The sequence below is a fragment of the Rhamphochromis sp. 'chilingali' genome (assembly GCF_963969265.1).
Source record: "Rhamphochromis sp. 'chilingali' genome assembly, chromosome: 1".
Taxonomy (NCBI): domain Eukaryota; kingdom Metazoa; phylum Chordata; class Actinopteri; order Cichliformes; family Cichlidae; genus Rhamphochromis; species Rhamphochromis sp. 'chilingali'.
Genome location: NC_137929.1, coordinates 11700370 through 11718186, shown reverse-complemented (window position 1 = coordinate 11718186; position 17817 = coordinate 11700370). Strand labels below are relative to the sequence as shown.

The window sequence follows — 17817 nt, the reverse complement described above, 5'->3', positions numbered from 1 at the left end:
AAAAGAATGTTTGTTAAATGTACACTTCGGCGGTTTGGTTCACTGTTATCACATCAACACTCTTCCTTTACTCCTGAAAGAATAGAAAAAGCAAGAAAACAAACCTTTTGAAAGATGACCAAAACCTGGTGACAAATCAATACTACGTAACTGAGTCATGAAGTAACTGTGCTGCTATATATTACTCAGTAACGAAAGGCCACACCTTTTCAGTGGAAGCCTTAATTTGGGTAAGAGAAAAACCCAATCCCAAAAACTAAGCGTGGATCCCTCTCTGAGATGTGTGACGGTAGATGAGCTGGGTTGAAAATGCAGACTGAGCCCTCATCCTGCTGTTTACTAAGGTCCTTCTGTTATAATTATTCAAACTTCCCCTCCTTCTGGCTTCTCTCTTTAGGAGTTCCCAGAGCAGATCATCTGCATCTCCATCTCATCCTATTCCTACCACCCTCTTCTGTCACACCAGCCCTCTGCATATTCTCTTTCACTGCATCTATGAATCATAAACTTCTCTTTCTTCTGCCTCCATCTTCAGCATCCTTACATGTCCACCTCAGCCTTGCCTCTCCAAAATGCTTGACCTGAGCTGTCCCTCTGATATGCTCATTTCTAATCCTGTCCATTCTGGTCATTCCCATTGGTCATACCCCTGACAGCTCCAGTTCAGCCTCTGGTTTATGTTAGTCCCACCATCTCTAAAAACCATCCTAGTCCACAAAGAGTCCAGCCTGGCCTCTTCTGTATCACCACTGTGAACCAGAAGGGGCTCAGAGCAGATCCTTGATGTAATCCCACCTCCGCCTTGAACCCAACTGTCCCTTCTACATACACCTCATCGCTTTCTCCTTGTCCTCATATACGTGTCCTGCACCAGCCAGACATATGTCTCTGACACTTCTCGTTCCCACATGCCTGTCTTGGAGTGATTTCTCACAGCTACAAAGACACCGTGCAACTCCTTCGGACCATCTCTACACTTCAACACTCAAAGCAATTATCACATTTGTGGGGCTCTGTCTGGGCATAAAGCCGCACTGCTAATTACTGCTCATCACCTCTCTTCTTAGCATAGCCTCAACAACTTTTTCCTCGATGCGATGAGTCATAAGCTTTATCCCACGGTACAACATCCTTGTTTTTGAAAATTGGTACCAGGAAAGATATTCTCCATTCCTCAGGCATCCTGACCCTCTCTAAGACTATGCTTAACAATGTGGTCAAAAGGTCCAATGCCCACTCTCCTGGGCATCACGATCTGGATCAACCACCTTCCACTCTTCATCCTTTCCAGAGTGATGAAGAGTAGAAAGGCTTTCACCTTTTATGAATGTTGAATTGATTCAGTTTGAATCAATCATCTATTAAACCACAGAAGAATTAGACTAGACCTTAATGAGCTGGTAGGTAATAAAACAAAAAATGTTCAAGAATATTAGCAAGAAACGCCCAAAAAGGTCTACATGAAGTCACTCACTGTCCTTTTTAAGGACGCAGATTGTGTTACTGTCAGAACTTCTCTGTTCCTCGCTGTGAAAAAATTGAATAGGTCGTCTAAAAGATGTGAGTAGAGATAGCTGACACTAACGAAGTCCTAAAGATCGTTTTATGTTTGAAATGTGGCAATTTCTCAAAATCAGATGAATTTTCTAAAATTATCTATAAGGGCTTTTATTTTGAAATGTTCAGCGCGTTACAGCATAATACATTTTTCTGCTTATGTGACGCTGTGGATTAATAAGTAAACCCTGGCCTTAAATCATGCGGACAAATTATTACGAAATTCCAAAAGAGAAAAACGTAATCACAGTAATAACAGTGGTATTACCGATTAACGGGAGGACATATGCGTGGAGGGACAACAATAACAATAAGAATAAGAATAATAACGCAGAACACGATGCAGTTGTCTGTTTTGCAACAATACTACCAAAAATAGAATACTGCAATACTGCCCATTAAAATAACTCGCATCCATCAAAACGTCATCACGAAGCGAGCCGGCCTGCTGAGCACCGCGCGCCCCGCAGCCCGTATAGGATGGTAGTATAAGCTGGTAATTTTCCTTTAGACAACATATAGGACAGCGCTGAGCCGGCATCTGCTGCCGAGCCTCCAGCCCTACGCTGTTCGGGTCTTACCACAGAGGATGGCCAGGAGTAGCGTCCTTAGAGTCGGTGTTCGGAGGAGTCAGGATGGCTGATGGTGGAACGGCTAATTTCGGAGCAGAATAATTCCACCGATGAATGAACGACACAGACCAGCCGGTGTCCCCGGAGATTCAATACGAACCCCAAGCTCCGCCCATCCCAGTTTCCTACGTCAGCATCCATACTGGGTTCACTGGAGCGGCTCAGCATCCCCCTCCCCCTCCGCTATTTCTGTGTGTCCGTTTGCGTGAGTTTGACACCATCAGGGACGTGCAGAGAATTCCAAGCAGGAGCAGCAGTGAGCCATTTTGCATCAGTGTAGCGGACATGTTCGTCCTTTGCTGGCTCAAAAATGAACTCAGGTCAAGATGCGCTGCAGATAATCAGGTGCGAGCTGTGATTTCTCTTCTCACGCTGCAGAAATGTTCGCATTCCCCAGTGTGCGACAATTAGAGGACTTTTGTAACAGTGTATCACTACAGATCCCCTTAAATGTTTGAGTCTGTTAGTGTTTCAGACCTTTCACGGTGTGAAGGGTCCTCACTAAGGACAGTGACCCGGAAGGATCCGGTTGGCGGCCATAAGAACTGTTTAGTTTCTCGGACAGGACATCCAGTCATGTTCGCCTCCTGTAGCGTGGAATAAAACACCGTTTCAGAATTCATTCATTCAATTCATGAAAACAGGCGACATCAAAGGATCATTAAAGTCACACAAATGTTAACAAATCAATTCGATTTTCCGTTTCAGTTTTTATAACTTGCTGATTTATTTTGAGTTTTTATTTTCTGGAGTTTCATTCATTATATATAAAAAAATCATTGTGGTTATTTAACACTTAATTATAAAAAAAATTATTTACTAATTAGTATTTTTTTGTAATTTTGAGTAATGACTGTGTTAAAAACACTATATCAAAACTAAAAGAATATTTTTATTTCTAACAGAACATTCAGTGTATCATCGAAATGTGTTATTGAAAAACAACAAAACCAGAAATTATATCCTTGAGAACATTAATACTGGATTAGAATAAAACCGGGTTCCACAGTTTGAGGACAAAGTCACTGAATAATCAGTCCTGTGTGCGTTTACCTGCATGCTATGAAGAAGAATGCACAAACAGTATGAATGAAATAACTTACAAGCAGCCAAGATTTTCTTTCTTTATGTTTGATATTTATTTTTATTCTGTGTATTATTATTATTCTGTCTTCAAGCATCATAAGTCCTTTGAGTGCAGTCCTGTACCAGCTGAGGACTGTGCGTGCCATATGTGAGTTCTTCACTCTTTGAATCTCTGTAATAATTGTAGTGACAGCAACATTAGCATAACTATCAGACCATAAATTATATGTATTTCAACAGGATTTTATGTGATACAAACACAATGCAACACAAAGTGGTGCATAATTGTGAAATTGAAAGAAAATGAAGAACACTGTTCATAAGGTTTGTTAAAGGGACTTTGCTTAGGCGAAAGACAGTGCGTTTATTTACAGTGAACAACAAACACCAAGTGGATATATGCAATGTGCAGGGGAAAGGGGTCCGGGTCTCCAAGGTCCATGGGGGAACAGGGGTCGGTAAGAGGTGCTCCATACTTTCTGTACAACTCCAGCTCCTCTCGTAGTCCGTAACCAGGATTTAGGAAAGATCTACACACAAAAGGTCCGATTAGCAGGACAGTCACAACACTCACAGATACAGGTTCAGGTTTATTTCTGAGGAAATAACAAAAAAAAGGTAACGTAAAGGAAAAAACATGTTAAAAAACTTGTTAAGAATCATATTGTTTGTAATTACTGGATGTATTTTTCTAGCTTTTATTTTGGCAGTATAAATATATTCTATACGTCAGAGCTGTGGATGGATGAATAAGGACGAAGTCACTTTGTGCAGCAAATAACGTTTTCTTTTAAAAATAGAAAACTCAACTCAACTGAAGAGCAAACCGTGTCAGAGCTGAAAAATCTGCCCTCAGTTTGAATTTTAATGCAGCACAGTGCACCTCTCTCTCTCTCTGTGCTGATATGAATGAATGGAGCTGTCTCTTTTTTTCATCTACATGACAGTAATTCTTAAAATAATATTTATAGAATATTTATTCGATTTAACTTTGAATTCCAGTGTTTAATGATGGTTCTTCACTATAAGATAAGGTGTTGCTTTCTTTTACACATGCAATATATAGAAGTGATACTATCAGAAACAACCTAAATACAAACGACTCATAAAAATGTGATTCCCGTTGCCTCGCCCTAACCCTAGAAGCAGCATCTGTGCTGTGTACCATAATATGACTGATTGGAGATTCAAGTGTTTCTGTAGATCAGTTGTGCAGCTTTTACTTCTCAGTATTCTCTTTAAAACTCTGAATGAGAAAAAGAAAACAAAAAGCAGCAGCTTCTGTGCCTCAATCCTATCAGAGGAGGCTGAAGTCTCAGCTAAAGACCACCGACCTCATCTTTTATAAAGTTTACCGAGTTACTGCTGTAAAAGCAACAAATCTCTCATGTGTGACCTTAAAAACACAGTTTTGATCTCTAAGTTAACGTCTTCCAACAGTTATAAGAGTGTGTTAGCATCACAAGCACAGCCACTATTTAACTCACTTTGTGTGTTGTAATACGTTTTCCCAAAAAGACACCACACTTACCTTTACTCTTGGCATAAAGCTTCTTTCTGACAGCTTTTGGGGAGACAGCCAAAAGAAGCAGACACATAAATGAGCCCATGTTTGAACTCAAACCACTTCAAACTTGTTTCTTGGCAAAATGTTAAATAAACGGCTCCTTCCTTACTGAATCTTAAATAGCCAGTTATGACCACTTATAACGATAACAATAATATTTATATTTATAACAAGGTGCAATAATAATTAATGTGCAATAATAACAGTGTGCAATACACATACACTTATTCTTCTTTTTTATACTAAGTTAATATACTGTGTTGTGTTGTTTGTTACGTTGTGATGTGTCATATCGTGTCGTGTTGTGTTATATGTAGTGCCGACGTAGGACAGTTTTTCCAATTTCATTGTACTACTGTACTATGTATGACTGTGCAATGACAATAAAGAGTTATCTTATCTATCTTATCTTATCTTAACATGAGATTAGCTGAGTTCAAACTACTAATTTGATTTGAGAACTAATGATTGTAATGATGGTAAAGTTTAATGAAAACCACATTTCGATTTACATCCGTTGTTGGATAAACACAATTTAATCATGGCACCTTTTTCCACGTGTTTTAACCAAGTACAGTAACTGATTTCTGACCATGTAAAACCAACACATTTGGTGGTTTGATGTAATCAGATCACGTTGGCTCAACGTAGTATACATACATTGACTTGAAGTGATTTATTTAAATATGCAGAGTGAAATTTGTTTTAATTCATTCTACACAAGTTAACAACTTTAGGAAAACACAATGAAATCTTGTTGTTCGAACAACTACTTTGTTAATCAAGGCAATTACTGCTGGTCTTCCTTAATGAACCAATATGGGGGTTGATGATTTCATAGAGACAAACAACCATTTGCACTTATATTCATGGGTAATTTAGAATGACCAACTTAACTCTAACTAGAAAAAAAATTGCATTTCCTGCGAAAATGCAGTGTGGACGCTGTTAGGTATTTTAGTACCATGGTAGCATTTACTGGATATTGTTTTATAGTGACATTATACAGGAAAACTCTGTTATTCAATAAGGCCCCTTTGTTTTAGTTATTTTTCTCTTTGACCCAAGAATTGATGTGTGAGAATCACAGGCTGGTACAAGGTTGAAATACCACAGAGATCACTCCCTCAGCTACATTAGTTTCTTAATCTTTTAGACGCCTGTTGAAGGCCAAATGGTTTGTTTCAGATTTCACTAATAAAAGAACTCTTTGTTTTGTGCCTTGAAAATATGTCGCTGAGATAATCACAATTGTAGCTGAACTAATAAACTACACAAAGGATGCTTCTTCACCCAAGGGCAGGAAGACGCTCCCTTATCTTGGTCTGTACTGGTTTAAACTGATAAATCTGCTGTCTCATGAATTTTACCCTCTATATAAACTGTTGTACTTGTGAATAAAGTTGAGTCAATTTGGGAAGACAACCTGAAGCAGTCTCTGTTTTCTTGTTCTCCCAAGCTGCTCCCGAGCTCGTACTAACACGCTGAATGGCATGCTTGAATATTACTTGAGAATATATTTGACTGTGTTACAGACTAAGGGACATTCTCTGCTGATAGGTGAAGGTACATTCTCTGCTGATAGACGTCCACGCCTCGAAGGAAGTCGATCCATGGATTAGGCCCTGGAAACCGTTTCCTTCAGACGCTTTAAAGCTGAAGCTGTCTGCTGAAAAAGCTGAAAAAGCTGAAAAAGTTGAAAACTTGCAAAAAGTTGTATGGCGGTGAAGAAACTTATATTTCTGCTGAAAACAGGTGAAAAAAATGTTGCCCTGAGCAAGATTCAAACCTGGCCCTCCACTGAGCCAAACTCATTCTTACAAAGAAGTGGAGAGACTGACAATTCTGCTCAAATGAGCAGAAGCTGCTATTGGCGACTGTCAAGCCTTTGAGTTGCCGAGCAGCTGAATAGGGGAATAATGTTGACGCGCCCGCTGTTTAAAACGTAAGTCAAAGTTCCAGGTTAAAACTCCTTTATTTGTTATCAAATCCTTAAAATCCGTAGAAAAACAGTGATCAAACACAACCTAAGCTTGAGCGGTCAGCAAAAGTCGACTTCCCCCATCACCCACTCGTTCACAAAAATTCCCCTCGGGCCGTGAACAGGTGATATAACAATCACTATTACCGACAACACGTGACCCAAAGCTACGCCTATCCACAACAGCTGCTGAGAAGTGTGCTGATGAGAGGTGAAATGGCTCAATATTCTACAGAAATGAGGTGAATCAGGCTGAAAATTCTGCAGAAAATAGTTTTTCTAAAAACAGCTGAGAAGTGTGCTGATAAGAGGTGAAAAGGCTGAAAATTTTTGCAGAAATGAGGTGAATAAGCAGAATTTCTGCTGAAAAGAGTTTTTTTTTTCTGAAAACAGCAGAAAAAACTGAAAATTTTGCTGAAAAGAGTTAAAAAAGTTTAACTGTTAACTGAAAGAAATGTTGCCATAAGCGGGATTTCAACCCAGGCCTCCCAGTCTGAGAACGGCTGCTCATCTCACTGAGCTAAAACACAGCTCAACCGGGCAAGGAAAACCAGTGACCAGAATGATAATGTGGAAGAAATGGGCAAAAAATATTGCATAAAAAATTCAATATCTCAAAAAGCATAGAAGTTATGAGCACCAAAGTCATAGCAGGAAAGAGCAGAATTTCTTAAGATTTGAATGGTGAAAATAGCACAAAAACTGAGGGAGTAGTTAAGCGCCGAAAAACGTACGGAAGCAACTTGCAGATGAAGAATAATAAAGAGAAACAGGAACTCAATAGTGTGGATGCCTTTGAGGGCATCCACACAATTACACACTGCAAACCAGCCAGGTTGTGGATTTGAACCCAGACCCTTCTTGCTGTGAGGCAACAGCACTAACCATCACACCAAGCTGTCAATCCAGGCTTAACAAAACTAGGAAAGCTATGATTACAAGGCTTGATGCAGCATTTTCTGTACGTTTGTCCTTGACTGGTTAAATCACATGGGGAGAGCAGGGTTAGAGCTGGGTTAAAGTGGATAACCAGAGAGGGTAAGTATAACAGTTTTTCCAGCTTACTTGCAGGAGGTGGAGGTGTGGTAATGAGGGGGAGGTGAGGCACTTCCTTGGAATTTGAAAAAGGTGAAATGGCTGACCTGGGGTTTGTTGGATCCAAAGTGGTGAGTGAGCAGGAGGACAGGCAGGTCAGGTTTGGAAATATTTCCCAGTGAGGTGGAAAGGAGCCGAGATCCAAGTGGTGAGCAGCAGTCGACACTGGAGAAAAGGTCCTGAAGCACAAGAAACAGCGTGAGTCAATCTACTTGAGAATAGCAGCATGACCGTGAGAGCCGGTTACCACCATCAGGTAGCTGACGAACTGGCAGAGAGGAGATGGCAGCGCAGAGCTTAAATCCCCTTTGGCCTGATGGTCCCAGTTAGCTCCAGATGCGTGAAGCTGAGGAAGTCCTGCCCACGGGCGGAGCCAAGGGTGCTCCGGCACTGATGGAAATGCCCGTCTGCTCACTCAGACCATGACATTAGATCACTTTGAGTAGATTTTTATTTTTGTTATTTCAATTATTTTAATCTTTATTTAACCAGGAATAAAATATCCATTGAGATTATAAAATGTCTTTTACATGGATGTTCTGATGAGAAGCAGCACAGAATCAAACCAAACAAACTGGGTGTGGTTAGTTAAGTAGCTTTTAATCCAACTAATCTGATCTGTACTAAAACCAAGCTTTTGTATAATACTGATAATATAACATTGATCCAAACACCTTGTTAGGTCAATAAACAGCCAAGCAAAAATGTTTATTTTCAAGTGTTACAGAGAATCAGAAGGACAAACAGAACAACACTGTTATCACCATGTAGCAGGTTTATCAGAGAAACATCCCAGCAACACACTCACACACAAACTGGTTCATCACAAAGACAAAACTCCTGAACACAAACTTAACAATGTGGTGTTTGCTGCACAGTGTAGAGGAATGCTCAGACCAAACAGACACTTCATAAACGCACAACATAGAAGAGCCACCTCCACGGGACAAGACTCAGCTGTTCATCTGCATCTAAAGGTCAAAGGTCACTCTTTGAGGATGCCAATGTTCACATTTTGGACAGAGAGGACAGAGGAGTGAAAGAAGCATCTATGTCCACTGTGAGCGACCATCTTTGAACAGAGCCTACGACACCAACTGTCTATAATCCATGTTGTGAGACACTTCCCAGACGCCTTAGCGCCCACTCACATGCTTGGTCATTTGTTCTCAGCAACAAATGACCAAGTGGGTGGGTGGGTGGGGGTGGGGCTAGGTCTCACAGTGAGCTCACCCAAATGCTTTGCTGATTGGGACCCACACCTGTTTTCACACCTAGGCTCATGTGATTAGGTAGAGGATCAACAGGGGGTCCATGACCCTCTTGAGGGCTTTAATCTGGGACTCTCCAACAGTTGATCCTAGAGCTGAAACAGCTTCTTTAAGGAAACTTAAAGTAGTCCAGAAACTTTTCTTACCAAGCTCCTTAGACATTAAGTAGAGTTGACATATCCTTTATATCAACAATAAAAGTGTTACCATATTTCAACTTGTGAGGAAGACTGGAAGCAGATGGATTTTGTAGCCTTCTAACTGACTTCCAAATCTTAAAATGAGCATTGCAGGTGTTAGAAAATCAAAGTCCAGTTATTATTTAAATCTAAGTTCATGAAAGTGCAGCCAGTCAGAGCTTAACTAACCACACCCAGTTTGTTTGGTTTGATTCTGTGCTGCTTCTCATCAGAACATCCATGTAAAAGACATTTTATAATCTCAATGGATATTTTATTCCTTGGTATTTGTATTGCAGACTGCAGTTAACTGAATTCTGTTTTCTTACTCCTCCTAGTTTATAACGTTGCTGCTGTAGGACAAGCTTATGGTAAATGGCCTGTATTTGTATAGCGCTTTACTAGTTCCTAAGGACCCCAAAGCGCTTTACACATTCAGTCATTCACACATTCACACACTGGTGATGGCAGCTACATTGTAGCCACGGCTGCCCTGGGGCGCACTGACAGAGGCGAGGCGCCACCAGGCCCTCTGACCACCACCAGTAGGCAACGGGTGAAGTGTCTTGCCCAAGGACACAACGACAGAGACTGTCCAAGCCGGGGCTCGAACCGGCAACCTTCCGATTACAAGGCGAACTCCCAACTCTTGAGCCACGATCGCATAGTTTAGTCAACCAAGATGCATCAAAGACTGCGGCCCTGCTATGGATGGTGTGTTCTAGCACTGTTTATGTATAAAACCATTTTGTACACACTTTATTTTAAAATGTTTTAATGATATCAACATTTAACAATCAGTTTAGCAATCAAAAGTGTAAATTAAATGTGTTGCAATTAAATTTTTACCCCTGAGTCACCTCAGAAACTCGGATCGTCATTCATCTGTGATGAGTGAAGGCTCAGCTGTCAGTATTTACTCTGGATCAGGCTCTCAAACTTAGCGAGCATTAGTACGACTTTCTTTGAAGGGGATTTCAGGTACAGGTCTATACAGGCCAGAACATCCAGACTGGCCAACAGCCACAGGCTGTGAGGCTCCTGAATTCTGCCCCCCTCTCACGGACAATAACCATATCCAACTTCTTAATAGCAATGAACTGGTTTGCATTGGTGCATTATATCTTTATTCTCTCCCCCCCCCCTCTTTCTTAAATAGACAACCATCATATCTCACAGTACAATAATATTGAACGGGTTGCATTGTTGCAGTTTGTCATGTTTCTCAGGTCTTTGTCTGAATGTCCTATGAACATTACCTGTCTTGTTCTCATGTTGTTGCTAAGGATTGTCTCATTGCACTGAAGTCACACTGGGTTAAATATTTACACTTGGGTTTTAAGGGGTATTTGTTTTTTTTTTGTTTTTTTTACGGGTTGTACGGAAGCCCCAAACGCAATTTCATTGTTCTTTGACAATGACAATAAATAAAATAAATACCTAAATAAATGTAAAATTGTTGAATTGCAGATAAGCTGTCATATTATGTGAGAATGTAAACAAACTGTCAGCAGGAAACTGTTTTTAGGACACTCTAGCCTAACATTAGCTGACATCATGTTATATCTATCTGTTGTTGTTCTTTAGCTGGTTCATTGTTGACTGTCCAAAGACGGGAGGGTCGGAAGTAACTGCATCGATATTTGGAGTAAATGAGCATGTTTATAGACATTTCTGTGTAATAGAGCCACGTTTGCCTTGTTCACGTGCTGGTGGGTTGTTCAGGTGTGACTAAGCCATGTGAACACGCTCTTCTTGGAGAGAAAAGGCTTTCTTTGATAGCCCTTTTAAACAAGCCATACTTTTTCAGCCGTTTTCTAATTGTACTGTCATTATTTTTCACAATTAATTTGCTTCATGTGGCCTGTAATGTCTGAAATTAACTCTTGGGAGTCTTTTTTCTGAGTCTAATTGACTGGGGCATTGTGCCAACACACAATAGAATAATTCAACAAACTGCCACAACCTATTTTTATAGATGTGGTGTCGCACCACTTGCAGATGTTCAGATAATGAAGTGCATTTCTTGAACAACACTTGGAGTCCACTGTAGTGATGATCACTGTTGTTTACGTTCCTCTAATGCTAACTCGGGCCTTAGACACCTGTGCAGTAGCATTAGCAACCAGCAGAACCACTATCCTGACGCTGTGCTCATCATTGCAGGTGACTTTACTGACGCAAGAATTAAAAGCAGCGTCTCCTAAACTTCACCAGCACACCAAGTACGCTAACAGAGGAGCTAACACACCGGATCAGCTCTATTCAAGCATCAAGCTGGCATACAGAGCTAAACAACTAGCGCTGGGTACTGATTTCAGTTTCTATAATCAATTTGATTCCATTTCTGATTCAAAAGGTCCCGGTTCAATTCAGTTTTTACTCAGTCAGTCAGAATCATTATTATTATGATCATTCTCAGTACATATCCATATTTTTATATCTGTGCATAAAAACAATCAGCAAACATCAGAGGTGTGAGCATCACAGCAGATGCCTTTGTGTTAACGTAACTGAGGATAATGTTGGGTTCATTTTATGAGAGAGGAAAGACAAATATGCTCAAAGTGCATTTTCTTACATGTATTAAGCAGTTGAAGGTTCAAGTTTAAAAAAAAAGGCTGCCGTGTCTCTGCTCACGGAGGAGACCCAAACAAACAGAAAGCCCACACCCAGACAATAAGTGCTTTATATTATGTGCGATAAACACAAAAACAGTTTAGAGTGACCTCAAGTCTGATGTCAGCTCAGGTTTCTTCTTCTCCAGCTTTCTGGCCACTTCACTATGGCAACCACCTCTGACCCTCCTGGGACCTGCATAAAGGGTGCATTCCATAAGAGCAGATTTATGACCGAGGCCCCATTCCTGTGAAGGCTCCCAGTCGTGTGTCTGCTAGTGTCAGAGTAACAGCCTACTTCCAAAACCTCTCTACACAGCAAGATCTCCAGTGTTAAATTAACACTACAGCGTGTCTATATGGGGCCACTCCTCTGAGTGTTAAATACAACACTGTTGAGTGTTAAATTAACACTTTTGACAGTGTTATATGTTTAAAAGTAACCTAGTCAGTTTTGAAGATTAACAATGGCTAACACTGGGCAGTGCTGATCTTCTAACACTGGAATATTTCTAACATGTTGTTATTTTCCAGTGTTAGAAAATCAGTATAATCAGTATAAAATCAGTAATGTATAAGAAATGTACACAAAAGTTACATGTAAAACAACCCATTTGATTTGAAAAAATTAACAGTACTCTTTTTTAAAAATTGTAAACCCTGTTACTAATTTTGCAACAATACTTGGACTTTTTATATGAGTGGTATATTATTTTATGTCACTAAATTTCAACTAGATTTACATGATTTTGGTCCCTGTTTCAATCCTTGGCTGCTCCAGTCTGCCAGAGTATCTTTAGGCAACAGAGTGAACTTCAAGTTACTCTCTGAAGTGTTCATAAGAGAGTGAGATTAACCGAGAAAGCACTTAGGTAGAAAAAGCATTGAAAAAAAGGATTTTATGAATGGGTGAATGAGGCATGTTGTATAAAGTGCTTTGAGTTCTCAAGTTGAGCAGAAAAGTGCAGTAAGTTAGATGGAAGCACAAGGAGGGCTAACCTGATAAGGAACAGATCAAGACTCTGGCGACATGTGTACACACACAGGGGAAAGTGAAGGCACAGGCCACAGGTGGGACACAGCTTCTTCTTCGGGTTTGGGAGGCTAGATGCAACGATGCTCTATGCTGCCATCTGCTGTTTGTTACTTACAAGTCTTCTTCAGAATAAACAGGCCAGACACAAGCACTGTCAGTCTCAGGCCTCTATGCTCTCTTACACAGGTTAGTACTGCGTGAGTAATGTAACAGTACTTTATTGAAAAGTAAACTTTTTATCGTTAAACACATTAATGATCTTTTCACACCTTATGCAGATATTTTCCGAGTCATTCTCTCATCCAACCACATTCCAAAAATTTAACTGCTTGACTCTCAAGGTACTTTCCTGATACTTGCAGATATTTAGTTGCTACTTTCCTTTTATGTCCAAATATCACATACTTAGTTTTATCAACAGATATTTTAAAGCCTGAATCATTAGCCCGTGTAACCACATCCTCCAAAGCTCAGATGCTCTGAATCTGAGAGAGAATAAACGGAAGGTTTCTTCCCTGTTTCCAGACGGCACCATCATCTGCAAGCAGAGAGACACCAAACTCTTTTCCCAGCCGATTCAACATGTCATTCAGCAGAACGTTGAACAGAGAAGGACTAATGGCACTTCCTTGAGCAGTACCATTTTCCACCTCCAGCTCCTCACACAGTTCACTGCCAGCTCTCATTTGTGTTGCCCGGTTACATAAGAAATTCTGGATCCCATGTAGCATTCTTTCTCCTCCAGCATCATGACATGTTGTTAGCAAGCCCTCCTTCCACAGCCGGTCATTTGCTTTTTCAGTATCTAAGAAGACTTCTACTTGCACCCATAGCTGAGTGACCCCACCTCAAACCGCTCTGGTGCAGTACAAAAACCCACTTTTCCAAATTCTTTACTAATCCGTTAACATTCACTCTATTGTCTTGCATATTAAAGAGGTGAGGGCCATAGGCCTGTACAAGCTAGACTTAGGCTCCTTTCCAGGTTTTACAACAGGAATAATCATTGCACGTTTCCATTCTTTTGGAAGACCCCCATTCCCCCACACATTATTAAAAACAGCTAACAACTTTTTAAAGAGTAGCTTTCCTGACTGTTTAAATAGCTGGAATCCTTTTCCACCCCTGCCTGGAGATGTGTCTTTTCCTTTCGTTATGGCTCTATTTATCTAACATTAAGATCACATTGATAGCACCTGAGTTTCCTTGTTGTTGCTCTAGTCTCTCCTCCTTTTCTCTGCACTTACCTTTCTTTACTGTGTACCTTGTGAAACTGCTAAACTAAGGCACCAGGTTCCATGTTTCGTGCTTTCACAGCGAGATTACATTTCAGATCCTACTGCGGGATCGTAATAGTTGTTTGGACGGGTTTCTTCTGTGGTATAACCTGAGCTGCAGCTGACCATGCTGACATTTTTTAACAGAATCTTGTATTTTGATGCAGTACATCCCATTTATCAACAGTTCTGCTGATGCAAATGTCACGTCAGTAGATGATGAGACTGTTTGATTTGTCCAGAACCATGAGGGCATGGGTCATCATTTAAAACAACCAAGTTGTGTTAGTCTATAGATTCCTCTAGAACTCTACTGTTTCTGTCCTCCTTCTGGCACTCAGCTACTGCATTCATTGCATAACAAACAGCAGGGCCGGCCCGTGCCATAGGCCATATAGGCAAATGCTAAGGGTGCCGTCCATCGGGGGGCGCCACGCCAGTGCCACAAATGTTGAAAAAAAAAAAGTTGGTACTATTATTTCTAAATACAAAAAATAATCCCACGTTAATTAAAATGCAAAGTAAAGCTTATTTAATAGAAATATTATTTGTTACAACATTACACTACACTGCTGATGTAGGGGGGCGCCACCTAAAATCTTGCCTAGGGCGCCAGATTGGTTAGGGCCATTTCTGACAAACAGCATTATGCAAACAGTGCTAGTTGTCATCATTAGAACCTCTGTAGAACGAGTCCTCTGTGTCTGTGTCGTCTCATTCTAAATGGTGACTTTCATTCAAACCTTTGTGATTGATCTCCTTGCATCCTTGCAGCCTTTCTGCAGCAGAAGCGATTTCCTGCCACATCTGAATTATTATTACCGGTATTAGATTTTTTGCGGCCATTTTTGATTTCCACATTGCTTCAACCATAAACACCATTAGTTACTTTCCACTTACCACCACTGAATCATCACTAGCAGTTTATATGTTTATATGTTCAGCATAAACTTGTCTGGCTCCATTCACATTGTCCACGGGTTTGATAACTCTGATAACTCGATTCAATTCAATTCAATTCAATTTTATTTATATAGCACCAAATCACAACATAAGTCGCCTCAAGGCGCTACAGAGAAAAACCCAACAATCATATGACCCCCTATGAGCAAGCACTTTGGCGACAGTGGGAAGGAAAAACTCCCTTTTAACAGGAAGAAACCTCCGGCAGAACCAGGCTCAGGGAGGGGCGGGGCCATCTGCTGCGACCGGTTGGGGTGAGAGAAGGAAGACAGGATAAAGACATGCTGTGGAAGAGAGACAGAGGTTAATAACAGATATGATTCAATGCAGAGAGGTCTGTTAATACATAGTGAGTGAGAAAGGTGACTGGAAAGGAAAAACTCAATGCATCACGGGAAGTGATGCATTATATATTACTCCTTTTAATTTACTCCTTTAACCACTAACTGGTGTGGACACTTTTACACTCTTACCCAACAAATTATTAATCTTCAGTGCTTTAACAAACATGTTAAACCCCTCCTCTCTATTTTGGTCCTGTCCCAAAAGGAAAGCTCATCCATGTCACCATCTCAGGACATGGATGAGTTTTCCTTTTGCTTTTACTTTTGCCGGCTGTATTCCAGTGTTGGGCAAGTTACTTTGAAAACGTAATTAATTATAGTTACTAGTTAGTTCTTCAAAAAAGTAACTGAGTTAGTAACTAAGTTACAAGACTCTAAAAGTAATTAATTACTTGAAAAGTAACTATTGTGTTACTTTGAAGAAAACGTTTAACCCTCTGGGGTCCAGGGTATAATTGGCCATTTTTGACTACTTCTGATTTTCCTCCACATTTCGCCGTTAAAAATGATTTCCTTTGTCTTGTTTGGTCTCATCCTTTTCAGCACAACCTCACGTGTCTGAATTTACAGTCATGTTTTCATTTTGACAGACTGTATTAACACAATTGATCTAAAATCAGGCAGAAAACATAAAATCCGAGTAGAAAAAGTTACATTTTTTATTGTAACCACAAACATGTTTAATGATCATATTTCAGAACTTTAAATGCAAAAATAAATTGTCAATTTTAAAATCCTATGCACAAGTTTTGCAAACAACAAAGTTATTTGCATCCATTTACCTTTTACCTTGATTTTTTAAATAACCATTTCAAACTATTTACAGAACAATCAGCTGTTCTTCAATACGATGCCACACAAATATTTCTGTCCACTATATAGGAAACATCACAGCCTGATACCTGCAGGTCTGACAGCAGCAGGTGTGTCACTGCTGTTTCTACCTGGAGACAGCAGTCGCCTCATTGTTCTGACACACAACACAAAACTATCCACAACACTACACACTAACTACACAAGACAACACAATAACTACACACTACAAACACGCTAAACGTCACAAATCTCTCACATCTCAAAACTCTCTCTCTCTCTCTCTCACTCTCTCTCACCGTCACTCCTAAAACTTCCCCCTCTTCCTAAAGAACCAAATGTCATGTTGCCATATCATTTTTTATTGGTCGACACGGTGCATTTTTCCACCAACACGAAAGGGCTGAATTTTGTTTGCTTGTAAGCAGAGAGTGCTCGTTGCGCTGTCCTTAGACAGTAAACGTGACGAAACGATTGAGGAAAAACACGCGTATATATTATTTATCATGACTCTGGTTTTACGTGACACCGTTAGTAACGCCATTACTTGTAACGCCATTATTCCCATCGCTGCTGTATTCCACCCTCCCCCATCACACTCTCCACCTGCATGGATGGGTCTGGCTCCAATAGTACACCCAGAAGTTTGTGATTAACCAGCCTAACATGATGCTGGCAGTGGCTGCTTTTTATGGTTTTTCTCTTGGGGAATACAGAAGCCCAGAGGTAGTCTGCAAGTTTTCAACTTACTGGGCCTGTACAGGCTGAAACCTGCACACCACTCCTCTTATCCTTCTACACAGTTTATCAAATACAGTATCTGTTATGCAGATCAAGTCCACTTGCTATAGTTAATCAAATACTCCAATTCCAAATACTTCTAAAGTTCGCACCACACACTCCTGACACTAATCCAAACTAGTGAGACAAAGGAATCAAACTCAGCATGATACACAGGAGAGAGGAGACTATCAAAATAAAACAGGAAACAACACACACTGAGACCTGAATTCCAAAAGACTGAACCACAAAACCACAATAACCTCAAAAACTGGGCCAAAAACCCAGGACCAAGATGGTTTTCCATCATTTATATTCACTCATAGTGTGCAAGTTTGCCTCACATTTTCTTAAATCCCAGTAAATAAAAGTAACTTTTCTTTAACTTTAATTATAGTCAATAGAACTTTTAGCTCTTTTTAAGTCATAGCTAAAATTTCAGGGATGATTTATGGTTAAAAAGCTTAAGATAAGATCCCGTGTGGCAGTTACCATGGACTGTGGAGTGTTTGAGTTTTTGAAAGTAAACAGGGAATCCTGTCGTTTCTTTTTCTGCATATACAGGATTGGCTGGCTAAGCTGGAGAAGCAGGTTGGAGGCGTGCCCAGCCCGACTGAA

At 40.3% G+C, this 17817-nt stretch overlaps 1 protein-coding gene across 4 annotated transcripts in view; it reads right to left on the bottom strand.

The window, feature by feature from the left end:
• nat16 (N-acetyltransferase 16) overlaps positions 1–8245 on the bottom strand; it is a 46458-nt gene extending 38213 nt beyond the window's left edge. For 2 of the 4 annotated variants that reach the window (XM_080871938.1, XM_080871939.1), the window contains exon 1: positions 2139–2722. The gene's annotated coding sequence lies outside the window, so the exon portion shown is untranslated. Of the gene's footprint in view, positions 1–2138; positions 2777–7965 lie in introns of those variants that run through there. The other 2 variants (XM_080871940.1, XM_080871937.1) reach the window with 2 other exon arrangements.
• Between the last annotated feature and the right edge of the window lie 9572 nt (positions 8246–17817).